Below are 24,019 nucleotides of genomic sequence, written 5' to 3'. Positions count from 1 at the left end.
AAATGATTTTAAAAAAGTTTCCGTCTATAAAATAAAATATTATTTCTCGAAAGTATTCTTTCATAAGAATCTTCACCGTAAATGACTGATATCTTTCAAGTACCATTTCAAAAAAAAAAAATCTCGAAAGTGAATATTTAAAACAAATCGGAGTTTCCCATGCTTCACCTGATAAATCCCAAATATGTCGTGACACCTTCGCACTAGGCAGTATAATTTTTAGGCAATTATGTTCCATTAAAAATTAAATGCTTACAAGAACATAGAATATAGAAGCTTCCTAAAAGTTAAGTTCTTATTATTAATATTAAGTAGAGCTTGTTAAAATTTTTAATTTCAATGAGATTGCAAAAAAACGTTTTCTCTCTATGGTAGATTGACATTTGAGCTTTGAAAAATGGCAAATGAACTCTGAACCTTTAGATAATGCCATTTGAAAATTTTAACACAAATTACAACTACGCTATATACGGTTGCATAAATACACCACAGTTTTCATACAAGCATCTAGTTTTTATAATGTGCATATTTATGTATGTAATGACGATGATATATAAATGTAAACATATATATGCGGAGTAGTTGGTTTTTGCTCTTTATATATGGTGAATTGCAAATTTCACACGTATCAGAATGAAGCTGGAGCTTCTTGACCCAATTGTTGACAAAATATGAGAAAATTGCTGGACATTCAAGCGCAGCGAGTGCCGTCAGTTACATTGGCGCCAAACAAGTTTGCATACCTACAAAGTTCAAGTCTGCAAGAGTGTGTGGTGCTTTTCCTAATTGTAGTTCAGTGTTCGTTTCGCACGTGATAATGACCATTGGAACCTTTTGTTCATTCTCTGTCGGCAATATTTTCGTTTCGCTCTTTAAATGACCAAGAAGTTTAGTAGGGTTAAGTATCCATTGCTATAAATATGAGTGTGAGAAAAATCAATGAAACTTTCTATGAAACAAAAAAAAATTGGTTAACCCAATGATCACACCACAATTAATCAAATATGTAAATGAGATTCTGCAGTAATTGAAATTTAAAAGCAAGGGTGACAGATTCTGCATTGCAAATGAAAAGACAAATGGTAATGTAGGCACAAATTTAACCCTCATGGAGACCCCCGGGTCTGGCCAGGCATATTTTGTTTTTAAATGTTATTTAAATATATTTAGAGTGTAGCAAACGACTTGCGCCTCCAGGTAACTTCCTAGAATTTTATTATCTATAGAATTCAGAAAAAAAATTCAAGGATATCGTATCGAAAAGGACGAAAAAAAGATATTATAATATTACACCTTAGATAAAGATAGATAAATGTTATGAGGTAATGCACCGCGACCTAGGGTCTCTTGTGTGTGTAATATTACACCTTAGTGCATCAATGGTGCTTGGCTAACCCAAAATATTTTGTATGAAAATATATGAACTTTGAACCTGTATTTCTATCACTTCGCACTCTTTGGTATCAATTCTTTCATGTTCGTTACATGTTCAAATTGGTTTGTATGTTTATCTCAAATACTTTGGTCTGCTAAGTGTATCAGCGTTTCTACCAGTTAAAAAATGTAATTTTCTCAAACTTTTACATTTTTTTGTCGTGCAAGTACACCCCTGCTAGCATTTTTGTATGAAGGTACAAAAGGGCTTATCCTGAAAAAGGTTAAAAGAAAATGTAAAAAACACAACTTTCCTTCTTCGAAAATAGTTTTGAACCCCGCCGGCCCCATATTCCCAATCACTTGTAGTGAAATATTTTGCCAGGGGGCATGGTGAAAACCCGAAATTTTAGCCTTATTTCACAGCTCATAGTCGCCGACGTGTTGTAAGCGACTGTCTACCAGGGGCCATGACAAGTCTGCAGCTGCTACGTTTCTAAACGCATTTTTCTCGAATCATCATTTTCTGAAACTGTCATGGCCCAAAAAAAAGTATTCACCCGATAGCTTTAAAATTTACACATGTTCTTCTACTCATTTATAGTTATCGTCCCTACCAGAATTGTTTATTTTCGAAAATATTTTCATATTTTTTTAAACGATTTTTAACGAAAAAAAAACAAGATTTTCGTGACTTTTTTTTTGAAGTTCGACATTTATTTTTTAATGAAATTGATTATGTTTGGTAGGGACGATAGCCGCAGAACTACTGAGTAATAATCCATTCGATTTTTTTATTTCAGACAACATGAACAGCCGCTATCACCATGACCAGTGAACTACTTTTTTTTGTTGGGGACTACTTTGATTTAACAAAAAAATATATTAGAAATGTAAAAAACGAAAAAAATTTTTTTTGTACATTTTAAAATACAAATAAAAATATATTAAAAAATTAAAATGATTGAATTTTGTTGTCGCATAAAAAAAAATTTTCCTAAAAAGTGGTAAAATGTATGCGTTTACATGAGAGTACCCCCTTAAACTCTGAGATAGTTGCAAACACTTTTGTAAGTGTAGTGTACTTATGTTTTTGACACTTCTCCAATTTAGATTAATTGATTTTGACATGTGAAAGAGCTTGTGGTGCTTGAAATTTTGTATGCAAAACGTGTGTGCTTTGTATCCAATTAACTTTAAATAAATATTTCAACTTGCTGTTCATTGGGCTGAATATTTTCTGAAAGCTCTTTGTTAGTTTCACAGCAATAGCAAACTCTATACTTACCTCTATACCATATTATGATTTTATTGATTTAAGTTGACAACTTGAAATGCTTGTTGAAAATAACTTTTTTATTTTTTCGTTTAAGTCAGATGCAAAATTTTTGAGAAAGCCACCAGTTTCACCACAACATTATTTTACCTAATAACCTCGCGTTTACAAAAATAAAATGTGCTTATGTAAGTTTGAACATGCACGTTTTAATGTGCATACGTCAACACATGCTCTTCTACCTTTTAAGTTACACTACATGCTTATCAACTCAATCACCTTTTACTTGACTCATGTTCTCATTTTGCCGGATGCTCATAATTTTTCTTTTCCTGCTTGAGGTACTCAATAAAATAGTTGTGTGTATGCAGAATGGTTATGGTTGTGTTATGATTTAAAAAGTGTTGTTCTACTTACATATGTACACATCTTCGATATAAATATAATTTTGTGGTATATGTAAAAGACACTGACATTTTTGTAACGCACTCAGCGGGAATTTTAATGCAATTACAAGCTGTCAAAATATTGCGTCAGTTCATGGAAGTTATTCTTTATATACGCAGCATATTGACTCTTTAGTAGAGTAGTATGAACTTAAGCACATATTTAACGAATCCTTAGATACGGCAAATATCTGGATGTCTGCTAACGGATACTACATTATACCTTCCAAAACTACAGTCTCAATTTTATGCAACTTTTGAGGTTACAATTGCATTGTAAAAATAGTGAAATTAGAGTATGTAAATAAATGAGTAATATTGGTATAGAAACTTCTATACACATCTTTCGGTTAAATTATATCATATGACATAAAAAGTAGAGAAAGTTTTTCATTTTCAAAAAGCCCTTAGACACTTTCTGTTACTCAATCGTAAATATTTCATTTCATATGTCAAAGAACAGCTCTTATACATAGTCTACTTTCCCTGGCAGTTATGCCAAGGCCGAGAAGTTGGCTCTGCTCAGCATTGCTACATTTCTCATTTTGCATTTTTTCACACTTCAAAAACTTACAAAATTTGTTAAAAAGAATTTCATCTTTACTTGAGTGAAAAAGGGAACGAAAAAGATTTTTGATTTTTTGCTATTTCACGCCTCTGCAAAAGTTAAGGAAAGTTATTAAATGGTGACGAGTCAAACACTTTATATGAATGAATGCCCTTTACATGAATTCCTTTTTTATTTTCATATGAAATGGATGGCATACACATTTCTTAAAGCATGACTTAGGACAATAATCAATGATATTCAGTACCGAATATGGTGTAAACATAAATTATGTATTAAAGATTAATATGTAGTTATGTATGTTACGAAATATAACAAGTAAGCGTATCCATTTGAGCGTGAACTTCATTTAAGGTTATAGTTTTACCTGAATTTTTACAACATTTATGTATTTATGAAGCAACGAAATCTCTCAGAATGCATGCCTGATTTCTCATTAGAATGCAGTTTATAATTCTTGCAGAGACTGAAATCAAAAGTTAATTTGTTTTTATTTTATGTCTTTTTAGAAGAACACAAAAGTTACGCTTTACTGTTCTACTGGGTATAAAAATTTAATCAAACAAGAAAACGTTTATTTCGGCTACATCGAAGCTGCCATGTAATACCCATCACAGGTTTAAGTTTTCTTCACAATAATTTGATTTTGTTCAGCGAGTTTGTATGGCAGCTTTAAGCTAGAATTGTTTTTTTAATAATATATACGGAAAATATGCAAGCGAACAGACAGAAGCACTGACAATTTATGTATTTAGTTTCCTACTGGGTGTCACAAACTTTAGTTCAAATGTAACATACGCTGTTCAGGGTATAAAAAGTGTTGTTTGTTTGGTACAAAAGAACATAATAAACACTAACATAATTTTAAAATAATATTACGGAAATGCAAAAGTTTGAAAACATATACCAATGTACGCACATTTATAGTTAAAATTGAACAAGAAAAGTCATTCATATCTAAAAGGGAATTCAAAAACAACTTAAGCACAAACATATCATCCATGCATATCTGCCAGCATATAAATTTATTTCTATCCTACGACCAAGAAGTCACCAAATATGTAGCTCAAACGGGCATATGAACCTTTGTCGTTTATATCTATTTAGCAAATAGGTTGCTTTTTGCATTGGTTTTCATAATTTATTGAATCAGTTTCATATTTCAATTGTAATTTTAAGAGACAGAGACAATGCCAATGTTTGATGTATGTAAATAAATTGATATACTATTTATTTTCAACTTGAGTTTGTGGTGTCAGATATGAGAGTTTAGTGCAACTTTAGAAAAAATATGTCTTGACTTTGGCGGAATTTTCAAGTTTTGGGTTATTTATTTTACGAATCCTTGACACAGTTGGGAACCGAAATAGTAGTATTTGAGCAATGTGGTCGTTCATAAAACATTGTAAAATATTTTACAAATTAAACTACTTTTAAAATATGGATGAGTAACTGTAACATATTATCTTTCAATAAGAATACTAAATAAAAATGTATGTTTATCCTTGAATAAAAGAAAAAAAATAAGTCGAGTTTCTAATAATAATAAAAAATAGAAATAATATATTAAGTTTACGAATAGTGTCCACTTTTAGTTAAAGTTAATGTTAATGCTCAATTAGTTATATAAAAACCTTATTATAAATTTAATTCTATCAAAAGTTGATCAGCCTCAACAGCTAAAGCTTACGCAATAGTAAGAATAATTTTTAAACATATTTGGAGTTGGTAAGCAATATGTCTTATGTTATAAGCAGTATGTCTTACCCGACTAATTTCTACGAAATAATAGCAATTATTATATTATAATCAGTTTGTGCTGTATATGCCAGACACCAAGGCAACTCCATGATGAACTGATGCCGATCATATTCAATCTCATAAGTTATTTAATTTTTGTGATTTAGATAACATGAGAATATTGTATGAGCTAACTTCACCTTACATTAGCTGGGTTGACGTGCCGTATACGTAACCTAGCATTTGAGGTGTGGCAGTCGTGCAAGATGATTAATAATCACATATCTTTTGATTTATATGCTTACGCTGCTAAACCAATGCACGCAAGTAAAAAATTTAATTATTTTACAGTGCAAAATTACTTTAATATTAACATAAGTCATGTGGAGTGAATATTAACACATTGAAAGAGAAAAAATGTTACTAATTGGGAATATGTAACATTTGTCATGATTTAAATCATATAATAAGACATAAAATAATTTAATTAAATATTAATTAACATTTGCCTAAACTTATGAATTGGCTAACAGCTAGCTTCCACTGAAGTCACCCTGTGTCACCCCATCGAGACGCGAGAGTCACCTAAGCACTGGCCAAGCACGGTGCCTGCTTACCTTGAATAGATCCGCTGCCAAACAGCTAAATTTTCTGATCACTATAGCGTATAGCAAGTGCGTGAAGAGAAAACTCTTTTATTTGCCTGTATAACAGCTCTGCTCTCGGAGTGTTTGCTTACCTCCCTAAAAATAGCCGCACTACCTTAATAGCTATCATTTCTCTTTGAGAGGCACTACAGTCGTCAAGCGGTCTGAAACAAAGCCAACCATATAATACATAGAACAATTGTATTGAATCATTTATAGACTGTAAACATTCTTTATTTAAACAAATACAAGAATTTCGTAAACACATTCGTCATAAAACTTTATAGTCAATGCACATAAGATACTAATACTAAACATATGGAAAGGAAAATTCACATTATCGATTCCAGTAAGCCGCTACTCATTATTTTATTTGTATGTGTTCCATTAATGTCCAGTCATTTACCAGCTTGAGTATGAAAAAAATTTCAAATATTTGCATGAGGAATTCTGATAACTCACAGCTGAACGAAAGGAATCAGTCGAGTACAAATAATTCTCTATTAAGAGTTGCAATCGTTTTCGACCAAAACTAATGTCAGTGAGGTTCCACATTATTTTGCTTCGCCTCACTCCTGGCAGATAAGCTACATATTATTTATGATGTTTATCATTATTCGGCATGAGCATTTTCCGAACAATGTGCGTATGATGTAAGGAAGTTACGGTAAACTCAATTCGAGCATATAAATATATTTATCTAAATGCTTGTATGCGTTGCTTTAAAGTGGTATCTGTTCAAATGTCCTTAAGTAAGTTGAGAGTGCTCATAGAATATTTTTGCAATAGAACATCGAATGCTTCAAGTAGCCAGTTGAATAAATATACTTATTTACAACGAAGAATTTGTAGAAAAATATTATTTTCTTACTTTTTTAAATTGTGTTAGAATTTACAGAGAATTTTTTCTTTTCTCAGTTTTTACAAAAATCTCTCTAAGTATTTCCGCTCTAACTGTTTTCGGTATTCTTATAGATATAGAATATAAAATGCTGCAGTATTTCTTTTGGCATAAATAAAATAAATGATAGAGAATATAATAAATATATAATATAGTAATATATATTTTTTTCTTTTAGCTCATGAAACATTTGTACCCTTTACCTTTGGAAGATAACAAATCAAAAATAATTAAGCTGTAAACAGACCAACAGGCGGAGAAACGCAAAAGAAATTTAACAGCCATAACTTTGCCGTTGACGTATGATGGGAGATAACGATCATGTGGCATCTGGAACTAATTCAAAAGCCATCACATTGTAATTTTCATTATATTGTATGAAAATAAATACATATGTAAATATTATTAGCAAAACAATAAAAAAAACACAAATGAACTTTTAAACATATTTTAAAATAATTTACCTTAATTAATAGAAAATGGAAGTAAATAACCTAAGCTAAATAAGTAAGTAAGGTAAAAGGAAAGTTATGTTAACAACAAAAGACTATTGAAATAAGGAAACCAAAACAAAAAAATTGTTTCACTGAAAATCGACTGAGTTAGTGGTAAGTTTTTCTACATTTATAGCTAAATAGTAATATTAAAATTATATTAGAAATTATAAATATTAATTTCTGGCACTAAAACCCAAAAAAATTAGCGAAAACTCAGCAGCATTTTTTTCTATAGAATAAGTAAACTTTCTATCTGGTCACCCCAGTCAAGCGGAGGCGCCCTTTTGATGAAGCACAAATGATCAATTTCTACCAGGCGATCAAAGCTGACCAGTAGGTAACCACGGCGAGAAAATTGATTTTCCTATTGCCTACCCCAAAGGCGCAGGTGACATGAAACTGCTTCAGCGACAGGCGCAAGATAACCGGAAGTAAAAACTGCGGGCGCATTTAGAGGAATAACTTCGTTAAAATAGAACCGATTTTATGCATGCCGCCACTAAATGAAAGAACAAGTCTGCAGCTTTATAAAAATCTATTAATTAATATTAACAAACCACGTATGGAGCATATATTTTGAAAGCAAATAGAATATATCAACTTTGTGGTAATATTTAATAACTTTATTTTTTAAAACAAGATGAAAGGCTGTCCTCATTACCCTGCTCTTAAAATACGTTCCATATGTGTTCGCTGTTATATAACAGCACTACAAATACCTCATATTCAGCTAAAATTCATGTTTTTTACTACCACATACTTATCGTTAAACTACCACGCTTGTGTGCGTTATGAAAATAAGTGCAGCATACTTATTGCATGCTGACCTTTTTTTCTTTTAATTGACACCAAAATCTTTGAGATCAGTAAATTTTTTCAAAAGTTATACTGAAGAAATGAATAGCACTGCTATATCGACTAATTACAGTAGTTGAGTGTGCGCCTCGAGGATATGCATTAACAAAGTGTTTGTAAACTCCGAGGATTGTGATTTCAGCCAGAATCGAAGAGGTATGTATGTGAAGATGACTAGAGGTGATTTTCCTTAATTTCTGTAACCCTAAAATACTATACATATATTGTCTTTTTGGTGCGAAATGAACACCGTACACACATGCATATGTGCACTTGCAAGAACATATGTATATAGATACAAGTTTTTTTATTCAAAACACCGATTTACAATTTATTTAATATACCAATCATATATTTTTAGTATGTACACAATATATTATTTTTAATGTGGTCACCTTGTTATTGCAGGAGCACGAGATCGAATTTACACGTCTCGATGTTCTCACTTGCTCACTTCAGCATGGAAAATGTTATTGGTTATTGGATGAAGTGGCTTGCAAAACAAAGAGAGAAAGAAAGTGCAAAGAGAAAAAACTATTATTGAATGACCTTGACTTCCAACTTGCCATTGAAATAACGTAGGAGCTCAACAAAGCGCGATTGGTTTGTAGCCTGACACCTGATGAGCTCGTTTACGTAGTCAATCTAATATACATACATATATGCGTCCATAAGCACACATATATTCCACATTTTCATGGTCGTTCAAGCAATTGCATACATTCTAGTTTATCTGAGTACTTATAGGTCCTCAGCGTTGGCACGAACGCACACTCTCGCACGCGCCTGAATACTTCTGCAGCTGAGTGCTACTTAGGCATTGATTTATTACACATTTTTCTACTGAAACATTTGTTGTATTTACTTTATATGTAGACAAAGAACTCAAATAATTTTGTAGCACTTTATAATACTATTTAAAGTTCTCTCTTTAAAATGCCAAAATATGTTTGCAAAGATAGAAGTTGAATTGAATATTGTAGTGTACACTTCTGTGACAACCTTTTCAGTGAACATTCTCTTGAATTCCGACAAAAAAAGAGTCTCTGGGATACGGATAATATGGTGTGGATGAAATTCGAATTAAATGAAATTTTCCCTTATATTTCAGTGATTTGTGGCATTTTGTACTGAACTTTCGAATACAAATATTTATGAGCATTCTGTGAAATGTCAGTTGTTTAATTAAACTGACAGATACTACAAATTTTATTACTGTCCAAATATACTTGAAAACTTTATTTAAAGGCAACGTATCTGATTAATGTTTCTTAAATGTAGAATTATGACAAATCATAAATTTTTCAAAAATATCCAATTTTGACACCATCCAATTGTCCCACTATCACAATATTTTTCACTGAGTTTGCCATAAATGCTGGTTTTCAAATTATGTGCTTCAACCGCATATCTATTAGCTGTTATCGCATGCACCCATTGCTTACACTCACTTGTTAAATACAAAATTATGTGTCTGTATGGTCAGTTATCCAAATGAGCAAGAGCAAATATGTTCAGTCAGTCAACACACATTCGATTTTCATAATTTAAGCATTTTCCAGTAGGACCGCGAGTCCGATAATGCCGAAAAATGCAGGCACAATGGTTGACACAACGTGTTTCCCTGGGTTCATTTCGAATACGTATAGACTATCCCGTGGCAAAGAGCAATTTACATCATAACCCACCGCTGCGCCATCTTGTTCAGGGGATCCGGTGAAGCTTGCGCTAGTGCCCAAACCATTATCCATTCATGCGGTCGAAAGCGTTGTTCAAACTCCCGGCAGCACTGCCATTGCAACGAACGATGTCGTCAGCGCGACAATAACGGGCGCCGTCGGACTCAGTGTGAAATCTCTCTTATTGTGAAGCATGTTTCGGATACTTTTGGTTTCCTCGTATTTGGCGATGATTTGTTTGCATACGGCTTCACAATAATGTGAAAGTCCGCCGAAGGTATATAGTGAAAGTGTGTGCGTTAGACCACAGAAACTCAATGTTTAGTTGGTTGTGTGTTTCTCGTCGGGTCTGCGTTTTGAGCAGAATTGATAATTACGACAAATAGCTGGAGTATGAGTGAAGAGGATATTTTGCTTGGGTTTCCTTTATCCAATTTTTTTTTCTGTGAAGAAAAGGTGTGGGAGAAAAAAGTAAATAAAATTAATCTTCTGTTAAGAGGCATAAAATCGTGCCATCAATACAGGTATAATAAATATTTCTTAAAGAAAAATGTACAATAAATATATTCTGACTTTCGTTGCCACATTAAATATTGAGATAAGCGATAAAAATTAATTGGATGGAGATCAATGACACACGTTTATTTATAATCAGTTTTATGAAATCTCGGGAAGCGGCGGTAGTTAAAAATTATTCGTTCCAAGTGATTAATTATATCGATATTTTGCAGTTTTACATACTCATAGGCAGAAAAGTATTAAAAGAAGTCTTGTTGCCCTGGTCCTTTTATATGTATTGCGATACCAGTTAGGTAAAGCGAATTTTCGTAGCTTTCAAAACAGACATTTCTTTTCATCTTGAGCACCTCATTTAAGGGAAATATTTTTCCAGCGAACCACTTTTTGACTCATAGCTCACACAAAGGAGCCAAATATTTGCGAATCCGGTGGGTAAAGTTAGTTTATAGCGAGATTGTTTCACTTTATCGGTCGTATTTAAATCTCAGTAAGTAATGCAGGAAATTCTATACTTTATCAGTTTTTCTGATCGACAAAGGCCTATTATAAGAGAGTCAACATAGGTTACCAAACACCAAACTTTCAATGCCCATGGGGGAATTGGAAAAGCTTGGATTCACGCCGATTGCAGATGTGCAGAGACAGAGATAGAAAACTTTCACGAGGAACTTATTGCCATTATCAGTGATAATTAGGCTATACTTTCGGCAATATGTTTCTTGAAATCAAATTTTCAATATAACTGGTGCACATGCAAATGCTTAACTGGGTTGCCATAAAAAATAACAGGTTACTGTACCACAGATCTGTGTGATTTCCGTGACCGCGGGGTAGAGATGCACGAGCACAAACAAGAGAGTAAGAGAACACATAACAACCATTAACCAAATAGTTTTTATACCCTGAAAAGGATGTATTAAGTTTGTCACGAAGTTTGTAACACCCAGAAGGAAGCGTCGGAGACCCTATAAATTATATACATAAATGATCAGTATGTTGAGCTGAGTCGATTTATGTCCGTCCATGTCCGTCCGTCTGTCTGTATATATACAAACTAATCCCTCAGTTTTTGAGATATCGTTTTTCAAACGTCATTTTCTCTTCAAGAAGCTGCTCATTTGTCGAAAATGGCGATATCGGACCACTATGACATATAGCTGTCGTACAAAGTGAACAATCGGAATCCAGTGCTTGCATGCGAAACTTCCTCATTTAACGACATATCTTCATGAAATTTGGTAAGAGGTATTGTTTATAGAAATAATGCAATATCGGTAGAAATTGTTCAGATCGGCTCACTATAGCATACATGGATTAATGCTTAAGGTAACAATATAATCTCCGAAAAAATTGTTCAGATAGGATTACTATAGCATATAGCTTCCATACAAACTGGACACATAGTTACTAAAAGAAATGCACCTGTGAAGGGTATATTAGCGTCGGTGCAGCCGAAGTTAACGTTTTTTCTTGTTCTAAACCTTTTTTATTCAACTGAGGTATTATAAATGCATATGGTATTGTAGTCCCTACTTTTTGGTGCCTGAGTAGCAGTAAGAGGGAGTATAGAAAAAAGAAGGAGAGAAAATGTGTCACTTGAAATAATTTAATTGTTGTCTGGTCTTATTTGCTTTTTGTGGAAAATTTCTCTGCAAATTGAACAATCTGCGGATTTAATTGTGATTTTTAGTGGCTGTTGTTGACGTACATTTGAGTGAAATGATTGACATTTTACGAGTCTTTTAACATAAGCGCGTACAAACTTAATTGTATGCTGCCCCATTGTTTTCATCGGTTTAGCTCAGCTGTAATTTCGATGTAATAATTTCAACAATTTCAATTAGTCAGCTTCTTTTCATTGTTCGCGTTTGCTTCGATGGCAGCTGAGCTTTTTCTTTCTCATTTGCTCTCAACATACACAATATGTAGCTTCCAACATTTACTTGTGGTTTCTCTGTATGAAGGGTAGTAAATGGCATGTAGACTTATTTTTTGTTTGAATATGCACATATAGTATGTATGTTATATGTTAGAATATTCATTACTAGAAATCTGTAGGCCAGCGTACACATAAGAATGTAGTCCAACCAATCAGGCAATACAAAAAAACTTCCCAATGTAAGAAATATAAAATGTTATTCCAAAGAGTTTTTAATATCAACATTCAGTAAACAATAAAACTTTTCTTCCGACTGCTTCAGAAATGAAGATATGTAAACTTGAATTTAAATTAAAAAAATCTGGCAAAGCAAATTCTGTTGCACTTTTGGCATTTTGTCATACATTTCTTATGTTCTTTGTTGCTGTTGTTGCTTGGATAAATAAAGGTAGACGGGAGTCGCCCCAAAGCGATATGAAGTGAAAAATTAAAAAGAATGAAAAAAGAAAAGAAGAATGAAATCTGGCATGTAAAACATTTTTTTGCACATCCTTGCATTTCATTGTTTCTCACCTTCCTTTTGCATAAATTTCTTCACAGATTATTTTCATACGCTTAATATTAAAAATTCCTAAGTTCGCTATGTGACGTTTTGGCATAATTTTATGCCACTCTTGTAACGATAAGGATATATTTGATTTTTTCCTGTTTTTATTGGAAGGAGACTGCTAAGATCTCAATGAAATGATTTTTTCCTAGATTTTATGATGTAGATTAAATGTTGAAATATGTATAAAAAATAAAATCATAGTTTAAAGTTAAACAAAAAATTCCCCACTAAAATTCTACTCTGGATCCGCCTCTAGCTAGGGTAGTATAAATATTTGCTGTTAAATTGGGGAAAATATAAGCTGTGTTCTGTTGGGCTCTAAAGGAATGTTGTAGATATATCTTTTATGAAAAAAACGTTTCTTAATGGCCAATGATAGCAAAGATAAGCTTTAAATTTCATGCGCATTTAAAAGTCTGGTATGGCTTTTCGAGACTTTCAGAGAAAACCTGTTATGAAAACGATATGAAAAAGCAGGAAATACGCTATAGCAAGTGCTTCGTCATTAATGTCAACTATGTTGAATACATGAAAAGAGCTTTATTCAAATAATGTGTTTTTATTTCATATTGTTATATATTTTTAACTTTCCATAATATACAATGACAACATAATAATATTTTGAAAACCGCGCCTCTTCCTGTAATGTTATTACATATTAATTTAATGTAGCCATTTTGTTATTCATCACAGTGGTCAGTTGCATCTATGAATAAATTAGTTACACACGCTGATATACGGTTCGACAAATGCAACTTAGATCCACATTGATATACTATACTGAAACATAAATTCACACACACTCTGCCCACACACACACTAATTAACATAATAGCAGCAAGCAAATTGTGTGTCGAGCACTATCAGCTCTTAGTAATTGCAACTAGGTGCAAAATTAGTGAGAAGCATAATTAAGTTAGCTTTGGTGCTGCTGAAATTTTATTACTATAGCTTGAAATATGGAAATTTTAGTCAGAGAGTAAAATTTTCAGCTAACTCATTTAACAATTCTGTTAATTGCAATGCCAATTATAAGCGCACAATAAATTGGGCAGCGCTGGTGTTAGTAAATGACATACTCTGTATAATAACATAATGGCGAATAATACTTAGATCATTATTAAAGTAAAGTATTAGCATCAAAAGCGAAAATTGTTTTTTTTTCGACTGGCGAAAGCATTGGACCTGCCACGGATTTAAAATTTGGATATCGACTACCGTAGGCAAGTTCGTTCGCAGTCTGCATTTTGTAACTATTAACCATTATTTTCACCCATATTCGAATATCCGTTATGTCAGAATACTGCAATTTTTAATATTCGAAAACGTCATTGAAATGGGTCTGTTATCAGCGTTTTCAAATACAAGGTCTGTCGCAAAAGAAACATAACTTTTTAAATATAACTGTTTCTGGTTTCCTATTGGTTGGTATATGAAATAAAATGTTTGATCTCTTGTTGACATTTCGTAAAAATTTTAAGACAATTGGATATCTAAAATCGATGTTATCGATCAAAAAGTCACAGCAGCTTTTGGTCATCGGTCGTAAAATGCTTTTTGAACAAAGAGCAAATATTAAATTTTGTTTTAAACTTGGGAAAACGTTTACTGAAACATCAAATGATGAAAAAAGATTATGGTGATCAATACCTATCCCGCAGTAATGTGCATGAGTGGCTTAAGCGATTCCAAGAAGGTCGTGAGGACCTCTGTGACGATCAGAAGTCGGTCGTCCTCAGAAGTCAAAAATAAAGACAATGCTGATTTGTTTTTACGATTCCGAGGGTAATGTACACCGAGAGTTCGTCCCACCTGGCCAAACGATTAATGCTGTGTTTTACCTTGGTGTTATGAAGCGTCTTTTGTCACGCATTCGTCGTGCTCGACCACAATACCGTGAGGCAGGGTCCTGGCGCCTGTTGCACGATAATGCGCCGTGTCATCGGTCAACGCTTGTCACTGATTTTTTGACGAAAAACTCCATATTAACCATTAATCACTCACCCTACTCACCTGATCTGGCACCCTGTGATTTTTACCTATTTGGAAAACTTCATTTGCCCATGAAAGGACACTGGTTTCGGGAGTATCCAAAAGGCGACGACCGATATTCTCAAGAGCATTCCGAAAAATTACCTTAAACACTCATTTGAAATGCTAATTGACCGGGCTAAACGCTGTATCGAAGCACAAGGAAACCACTTTGAATAAAAAAATATAACTTTTGAAAAATATTCATTTTTTGTTGTTTTTTTAACAGTCCTGTTTCTTTTGCGACAGACCTTGTATAATGGTTTAGGAGACATTCGCAAAATAATTTTCTGCTATACTTAGTATCCAACGCAAGTATACCGGCAACTACCTATAAATCAGTTTCCTTCTGCAAGTTAGCTTATTATGCTAAACATTCGAACTTGCTAAACCCAGTGCTAAGCCCTTCATCTCCAGTTTGAAGAAATTGATATAAAAAAGCATCACCTCAAAAATTTCTCCTAAGAAAATCGAATACATACACTCTGCTATATTTAAAATTAAATAATTGCACGCATGTGTGCGTATGCTTTCGAGTGTTAAAGCTTTTGTCGCAAATTCAGTTGCAGCGGAAACACCAATTAGTGGTCAGCCAAGTGTTCATAACACATAGATAAAGTGGTGATATATTCGGTTAGCTAGTGGTGTTGCTGAAACAGATCGTCGGCACCAGAATACTTTGGTTAAGACATGCGGTTGCTCATTGAAGGTGATAGTGCATGAATGAGTCTACACGAATATTTGGTATATTGTACTACATTCCTACATTATATACTAGTTGAACACAAATATCTGTGCCCATACATGCATATGTATTTGTGCGTTAACGCTTTCGCATAAAGGCGCATCCTTTTGTACTATATACATAGTTGCATGCAAACATCATGTGTGTATGTAACAGATAAACTCATGTCTTTTGACTGCTTCACTTGTGTGTGAACTTCTGCGATTTCACTCCGGAAATTGCTTTTCTAATGTAAGTTTATCTTACATTTAGGTATTATCTTTCATTGCCACAATTCGTGGGGAATATTTTAACAGGTGCATGTGTATAAATATGTGAATTTCAGTAAATAAGTGAGAGTATTAATTTAATTTCTCCCCTCTTTCTTCCCAAATTGCCACTTAAATACCTAAGTGGTAGTAACTTTAACTTACGGTGCCCCTAAAAAAACAAGATTCAAAATGTAGACCAACAGTTTCCACGCAGCTCGTGAGTCAAAGCCTTTTTAGAGGTGGTTTTTATGATAATAGGGTTCAGGTGCATGACTCGTGTATAGCTCTACAAAAGATAACATAAAAACAATGCTCTGTAAAAGAAAGGGAACGGATTAAGAAGTATCGGCGAAAGAGAATAAAGCGGCGAAATGCGTCAGCTTCTTAAAATTTTTATTGAGATTCCAACAAATTGACCTTATTCAAGTTTTTATACTCAAGCAGTACAATGCAGCTTTACTGACACACAACACAATAGTGCATCCTCTCCGCCAACCGGTGCGTATACGCAACTACAGAAAAAGCAAGAATATACTCAAATCATGAAATAAGTGGCATAAGTAAGATAATGGAAAGAAATAGCGTTTGAGTTCCTAAACTCAAAATTCAAAAAATAAATTTATAAGTTGATGATAGATAGATTTCTCTCTATAACATTAACAGAAAAATTGAAACAGCTTAAAAAATAATGTATGCATAACCACGAAGATATTTGCTAGAATGTGTCTCTCAGAGTCAAAAATGTTTGCGCGAAGTGAGAATTAATAAAAGAAATGGGAAATGGTATGAAAATTGACAGATATATGTGAAAACTTCTTACTTAAAAAAACGTTTAAGCTTTCTAGATCATATCAAAAGGATTATTTGACTTTGAGTAACATCTGCGGTACTTTGCCTTGAAAATGCTGGAGCTTGAAACAAATGCGAATGATATATATTTAAAAATATATAAGCATACTTAAATAGAAGTTTCAATTATTCATGAATTTTCGCAGAAGTATTAATGAAATGTACTATGTCCCAGTAAGCAAAACAAATGGGTCTGGTAGTGAACGAGGGCAAGACGAAATATCTCCTGTCATCAAACAAACAGTCTTCGCACTCGCGACTTGGCTCTCACGTCACTGTTGACAGTCATAACTTTGAAGTCGTAGATAATTTCGTCTATCTTGGAACCAGCGTAAACACCACCAACAATGTCAGCCTGGAAATCCAACGCAGGATAACTCTTGCCAACAGGTGCTACTTCGGACTGAGTAGGCAATTGAANAGTAAAGTCCTCTCTCGACGAACAAAAACTAAACTCTATAAGTCCCTCATAATTCCCGTCCTGCTATATGGTGCAGAGGCTTGGGCGATGACAGCAACCGATGAGTCGACGTTACGAGTTTTCGAGAGAAAAATTCTTCGAAAGATTTATGGTCCTTTGCGCATTGGCCACGGCGAATATCGCATCCGATGGAACGATGAGCTGTACGAGATATATGACGACATTGCCATAGTTCAGCGAATTAAAAGACAGCGGCTACGCTGGCTAGGTCATGTTGTCCAAATGGACGAAAACACTCCAGCTCTGAAAGTATTCGACGCAGTACCCGCAGGGGGAAGCAGAGGAAGAGGAAGACCTCCACTCCGTTGGAAGGACCAGGTGGAGAAAGACCTGGCTACGCTTGGAATATCCAACTGGCGCCACGTAGCGAAAAGAAGAAACGACTGGCGCGCTGTTGTTAACTCGGTTATAATCACGTAAGCGGTGTCTACGCCAATTAAGAATAAGAAAAATATGCTCCAGTAGTTCACAGAAAAATCGTAGAAAAATGAACTCTTCGGCGAAAAAAAATAAAGCATAAATGCTTGATCATAAAAAATCTTTGTCAAATACATTATATTAAATCACATTCTCCCTAAAAAGCCATATTGATTTTTCCTATAGTTTTTATACCCTGCACAGGGTATATTAAGTTTGCCACGCAGTTTATAACACCCAGAAACAAGCGTCGGAGACCCTATAAAGTGTATATATAAATGATCAGTATGTTGAGCAAAGTCAATTTAGCCATGTCTATCTGTCTGTCCGACCATCTATCCGTCTATCTGTCGTTCCGTCTGTCTGCATATATACGAACTAGTTCCTCAGTTTTTAAGATATCGTTTTGAAATTTTGCAAACGTCATTTTCGCTTCAAGAAGCTGCTCATTTGTCGGAACTGCCGATATCGAACCACTATAAGATATAGCTGCCATATAAACTGAACGATCGGAATCAAGTTCTTGTATGGAAAACTTTCACATTTGACAATGTATCTTCACAAAATTTGTATGATTTATTGTTCATAGAAATAATGTAATATCCGAAAAAATTGTTCAGATCGGATTACTATAGCTTATAGCTTCCATACAAACTTAACACATAGTTATTAAAAGAAATGCACCTGTGAAGGGTATATTAGCTTCTCTCAATTTGACACTTTTAATGAAATTATAAAATTTTATTCTGTGATTTTTTGTTGAAAATAAAAGTGCACATGAATTTTGTCGCTTCACTTAAATTTCCCCTATCTCTCTGGTAATGGTATGTACAAAGTTTTAAAATTGAAATAAAAATTGTTTGAACTCAATTCATAACAGTACAAATACCCTTACATGCCCCAAACCATAATTCTATTACATAACTATGTGTAAATGCATTTGAAAATTGAATGAGCTTAGCAGGAAATGGCATGATAAAATTGTGCAAAATTTTTAAAACATATTTCCAACGTGTTCGGCAGTCACTATTTAAATGCTAGATATATGTATTTATGTTCGTGAAATAATGTATGTACATACATACATATCTAGTGTTGCACTAAGTATATTTGACAAGCAAATGAAGTGTTGCGGATGCGCTATTACTAATATATGTGAGTATTAATATAGCAGATAATATCGAGCTGTTTCTGTTTTACATATTTAAGCTTTAGTTTGAATAGAAAATCTACATTATTGTACTTTTGATAATGCTCTATCCATTTGGCTAAGAGAAAAAATGCACTTTTTAAACTCATATAAGCAGATCGTAAAGTAAAAAGCCTTATTAACTTAAAATGATTTTAGGTTTCGGGATCTAGTTCATTTATAACTAAACGTATATAGTTAAGTACAAAGTGTTTGTTTGACCACACAGAGAATTTGTTAAACTATAACCTTTCGTAATCATCTTAAAGTTACCCACGTTTCGAGTTTTTGCTTCATTATTTTACCCACATTATTCTATAAATAAGTTAAAGGCTTTTAGTGCTTTTATTGCTCTGTGTTGTTGTCGACCAAAAAAGTTACCTGGCTGTACTCAAAAAGTAAATAAATCATTATCGCTTGAAAATTTCATTTAAAAAGTAACTTTACACTACATTGCTCATGTAATCAACTGGAAGCGAAGTTCATATATCACGCTGTTTTCTCAGTGATTGCATTAATTAATTATTTAGTTATTTAATTATGATAATAAATGAACTCCTTTCCGCAAGAGCCAGCGCCATTGTTTAAGTTTAAAATAGATATTAATTTACTAATTAATTATTAAATCAAAAGGCAGTATACTTTAGTGTTCCATTAATTAATAGTTTTTTAATGTATTCATAATCGTATTTTATAGTAGAATTCAGAATGCCTCGTCTCCTTTGCCATCAGTTTTATTATACCGAACAAAAGAAATTACGTATACGCACTGTACATATGTACGATTGGTGTACAGTATTTGCATTTACATACATACATATATACATATATATACATAAATGAGTGTGCTAAATGTGTACTAAAATTATGTACCTTGTACGCACATATTTTCTTGCTACAAAATTCATCCTCTAAAGATATAACTTTGTGTAACTGTATACGAGTACAAAGGTAAATATATATTAAAAGAAAATATCTCGCGTAAATTTACAAATATAATTTAAAATTCGTAGCCAGCTGATGTAGTACATACACCCAGCTCATTTTGTTGTCAAGGTTACGTATACGCCATGGCTAACCAATATGATGATCGTTATAAATAATTGCTCGTTTCATTCTTTACTGCACTTTCTTTCTCTGGATAAGTGATACATTTAAATGAAAATTTGTTTGAAAAGAAATTATATTATACATACATATATATCTACATATATATACTGGTTCAAGTGGGCGCTAAAGGAGGTAATAATAATTATCGGAAATGAAATTTGTCGCAGTTCGGAGGAAACGTTTATGAACTTTAATTTAGTGAAAAATTGCGGGGTCATACGTAATATCTTTTCACCGGAGAAAAGTTGTTTGTTTTTTCTTGTTTAAAACCTTCTCTATTATTTGTGAGTAAAAAATACGGTTTTCTTTTTCAGACGCTGTATGCAATTTTTTCTCATAAACTTTGTTTTATGAATGATTTTTGCAGACATTTAAGACTTGGTGTTGAAGAAAATTGAATAAGAATTGCAAATATACAAATTGAAGATTCGTGAAAAGCACAATGGATACTTGATATTGAAAAATGAAACAAGAGATTATTTTCTGGATATTAAGAATTTAATGTATGAGTTTTTAATTGTTATATTAAATGCACAAAACCTTCTTTAACAAAGAATTGAGTTTTCAAAAATTAAATTCCATTATAAAGTTAAGTACAACAAGCTAAAATTAAATAAATATATCTGACTACATTGCTTGGATAATATCAAAAATCTCTTAAAACCCATTCTTTACATACATTTTAGTTGTTCGATTCATATTTTTCGGGCATTTAACTATTATTTTCCGTTATCGAATATTTTTTCATTTCTCTGCTCTATTCCAACATGCCCCACTGTACATGTAGAGGAAGACCTTGTGTAGCGTGGATACAATTAAATTTATTAGAATTAATTTGCATGCGCTCATTGGACAGCTTTCCTTTAAAAGCGCATGCACATTCATATACATATGTAGAATGCACACCATAATATTGAGTATGTTCAGTCATCTTAAAATACTATTATTTAAAAGAAAAACTTTAAGAAAATATATTTAAGTGTTTATTTTACTCATATCATTCAAAATCGCTCTTAAAGTCAGTAAAAACGCCATGCGACGATTTTCGAACTTTCAGGTGGCATTATACCGCATAAGTCGACCAAGATGGGATATAACTCAATGAAAATGAGAGAACGTGTTTTACTCATAACAGTATATCTCTGTGCCTAAAATAGATTAAATTGGACGAAAACTTGCCATAGCTCCCATATAGTACAAGGTGCGTTCCAAAGTAAACTCCCCCTGTTGGTGCGATCTATATATCGACGTGCGTTAGAATCTTTATCTATCTTTATCAATTATCCAGTGAGAATTTCATGACATTTTGTTTCATAAGAAGTGAAGTTATTGCGTTTAAGTGTCAGTATGTTTGTGTTATCGGTGCGCAAATGAGCTTCGAACAAAGAGCCAGCATTAAATTTTGTTTTAAAATTGATAAAACTTTTACCGAAACGTTTCAATTGATGAAAAAAGTTTATGGCGATGATTGTCTATCCCGTAGCAGAGTGCACGAGTGGTTTTAACGTTTTCAAAGTGGTCGTGAGGACATAAATGACGATCAACATGTGAGCCAATCAAAATCCGTGATCACCGGAAATTCCATCGAAACTGTGTGTGAATTCATCAAAAGTCAGCCGAAATCATCATTGAAATTCATGGAAATAGAATTGGACATCGCAAAGACATCGATTTATTGCATTTTGACCTAACATTTGGGCTTACGAAAGGTGTTTGCACGGTTTGTTCCGCTCAAATTGACCACAAATTGCTCAAAATCCAACGTTTGATTCGACGCTTGTGAACAATTATTTAACCAAAAATCACATTTCAACCATTAAGCACTCATTGTATTCACCTGATACGGTGCACGGTGCCACTACATCTTCCTTTTCATAAAAATGCATTTGCCCATGAAAGGAAAGCGTTATGCAGACGTAGCGGCCATTCAAAAGGCTTGCACCGGCATACTGGCGGCCATATCGGCCAACGAGCTAAAACACTCGTTCGCATACGTACTTAGTTCTTCCTTACTTGTATAATATACTTTTAATATTCCCTTCGTTTTATAGTCTCTTCTCTGTTTTTACGATCTTCTTCTCATAGCAGCTTCTTCACTCACTAAATCACTTCACTTAATTTAACTAGAAGGACAATTCATAAGTAGTTGCAAAGTGGCTTAAGAGCCATTGAGTCAAGTCGTTTAATATAATGTGACTTTTTATCAGAGCTTTTTATTTAAATTTAAGCTTGGATGAGTGAGTCTTATGAAAAGAATTTGCATGCGTAATGATAAAGCACACTTTTGTGGGCCAAAATATTTAAATGTTGATTAAAGTTTAAATATTAATAAAACTAATAATTATTTTTGAAAAAATTTTCATAAATATTTGGTTTTGAAAAATGGTTATACTTTTATCAAAGAAAATATTCTTTTATTATTTTTATTCACATATCATATTAAGAAAATAAAAGTAAAGTAAAAAGAAAAAAGTCTTCAAGTGAGTTATAAACAGTTAGCTGAAAGCTTAAACCTTTTTCTTTATCTAGAGTTGGATATATTTTTGTTTGGTATTAACTTTTTTTATAAAACAGACGCCATTACCTAAAAACTGTTATGCCTTCACTGCTGCAGAAAATTAAAAGCAGTTTCCGACTGCTAAGTTAGAGTTGAACTAGCACACACTTTTTCATTTTTAATAAATTGAATTTGATTTTTAAAATATTTAAGCATTTAATTTTTTTTTAATCCACAAAATCAATTTTAGCCTTCACTAAATTAACTCAATTTAATATATAATATATATTCATATATACACATTCACTTCAACAAATTTTGAATTTTCATTTATTTTTTACAATTCAGGAAAATATTTCAACTTGAAATAAAATTTTTTGCATTTCATTTACTGGGCTTTCAGAATATTTCTTTTCGCATTATCCAACACGCACGCCGTAAATTGTCGGGTAATTGTAATTAGTTTTTTTTTACTGTAAATAGTAATCATTTCAGCGAGTTTTTAATTTACGTGATACAAATTTTACCGTTAACTAGTCGTTGCACATCCGCTTAGTGATACAAACGAAAATAAACTAAATAATGTAACAAAGACACAATTAAGCTAAGAACTACGTGTGTTAAAGAGTCCTTTTGGGACGCGCATTAATTCCACATTTTCTTTAGGACAAAGAGTGTTTGAGTGGCAATTACGAAGAGAAAATCTACACTCAGAAGTGTGGAATATGTCGAAGAGATTATATGCAACATTGGCTTTACAAAGAGATTGGTGTGAGCGTGGAACGAGATGAATAGATTATACTCAAAATTTGCTTAAAAAAGAGATTGGTGAGTACATTTTATTTATATTTCTCATATTCTGAGTTTTAACTTAAAAATGAGAAATGATATCAATGAGCTCAAGGTACAAGGGTTTGTTGTATTTAAAGTGTACATACATATAACATTTCATAAAGCATTATCAGCAAGTAGCAGGTCACATTAAATATTTTCATTTTTTTGTTAAAAATAAGAAAATCTTTGTGTTAATTTACTATTGACAAAATTTACGAGCCCTTTTAACTGCACATCTAATCCAAATACTTTTGCAACAATAAAATTTATTGCAATATTTTCTATATTTTATTTAAATGATGGGCGCTGTTCAACTAATTTAGTCTAAGCTAATAATTTTAACTGCCCTTCAAGACTGCTTTCAAAAGCAATTTTTGTTAAGGTTAGTGTCCAATAAATCAGTTATTCTCACAGGTCTAAAAACAGTAAAGACTATGAACAGTAATATGCTTTTTCGTATGCCATAGAGCTGTTCAGAAATAACAATTTTTTTCTTTAAATGTGCTTTTTGATTTGGTGTTATATTATACAGCATAACTACTTATTTGGCGATTTTTTTGTTTTGTCACTTATTTGTACACTTTACCATAAAAATATTTCCGGAAGTAAATTTTATTTGTTGCC

General features: G+C 32.8%; 1 long non-coding RNA gene across 1 annotated transcript; it reads right to left on the bottom strand.

Moving 5' to 3' along the window:
* Nucleotides 1-699: 699 nt before the first annotated feature.
* On the bottom strand, nt 700-23,125 carry LOC126759727 (uncharacterized). The gene is made up of 4 exons (XR_007667062.1): nt 22,649-23,125; nt 8,700-10,426; nt 6,022-6,215; nt 700-868 (listed from the first exon to the last, which is right to left on the bottom strand). It is a non-coding gene; the product is annotated as an uncharacterized LOC126759727 (long non-coding RNA).
* Nucleotides 23,126-24,019: the final 894 nt, after the last annotated feature.

Source organism: Bactrocera neohumeralis, chromosome 5, assembly GCF_024586455.1.
Source record: "Bactrocera neohumeralis isolate Rockhampton chromosome 5, APGP_CSIRO_Bneo_wtdbg2-racon-allhic-juicebox.fasta_v2, whole genome shotgun sequence".
Classification (NCBI taxonomy): Eukaryota; Metazoa; Arthropoda; class Insecta; order Diptera; family Tephritidae; genus Bactrocera; species Bactrocera neohumeralis.
The sequence above is the reverse complement of the archived record's forward strand: the minus strand, read 5'-3'. Positions and strand labels throughout refer to the sequence as shown.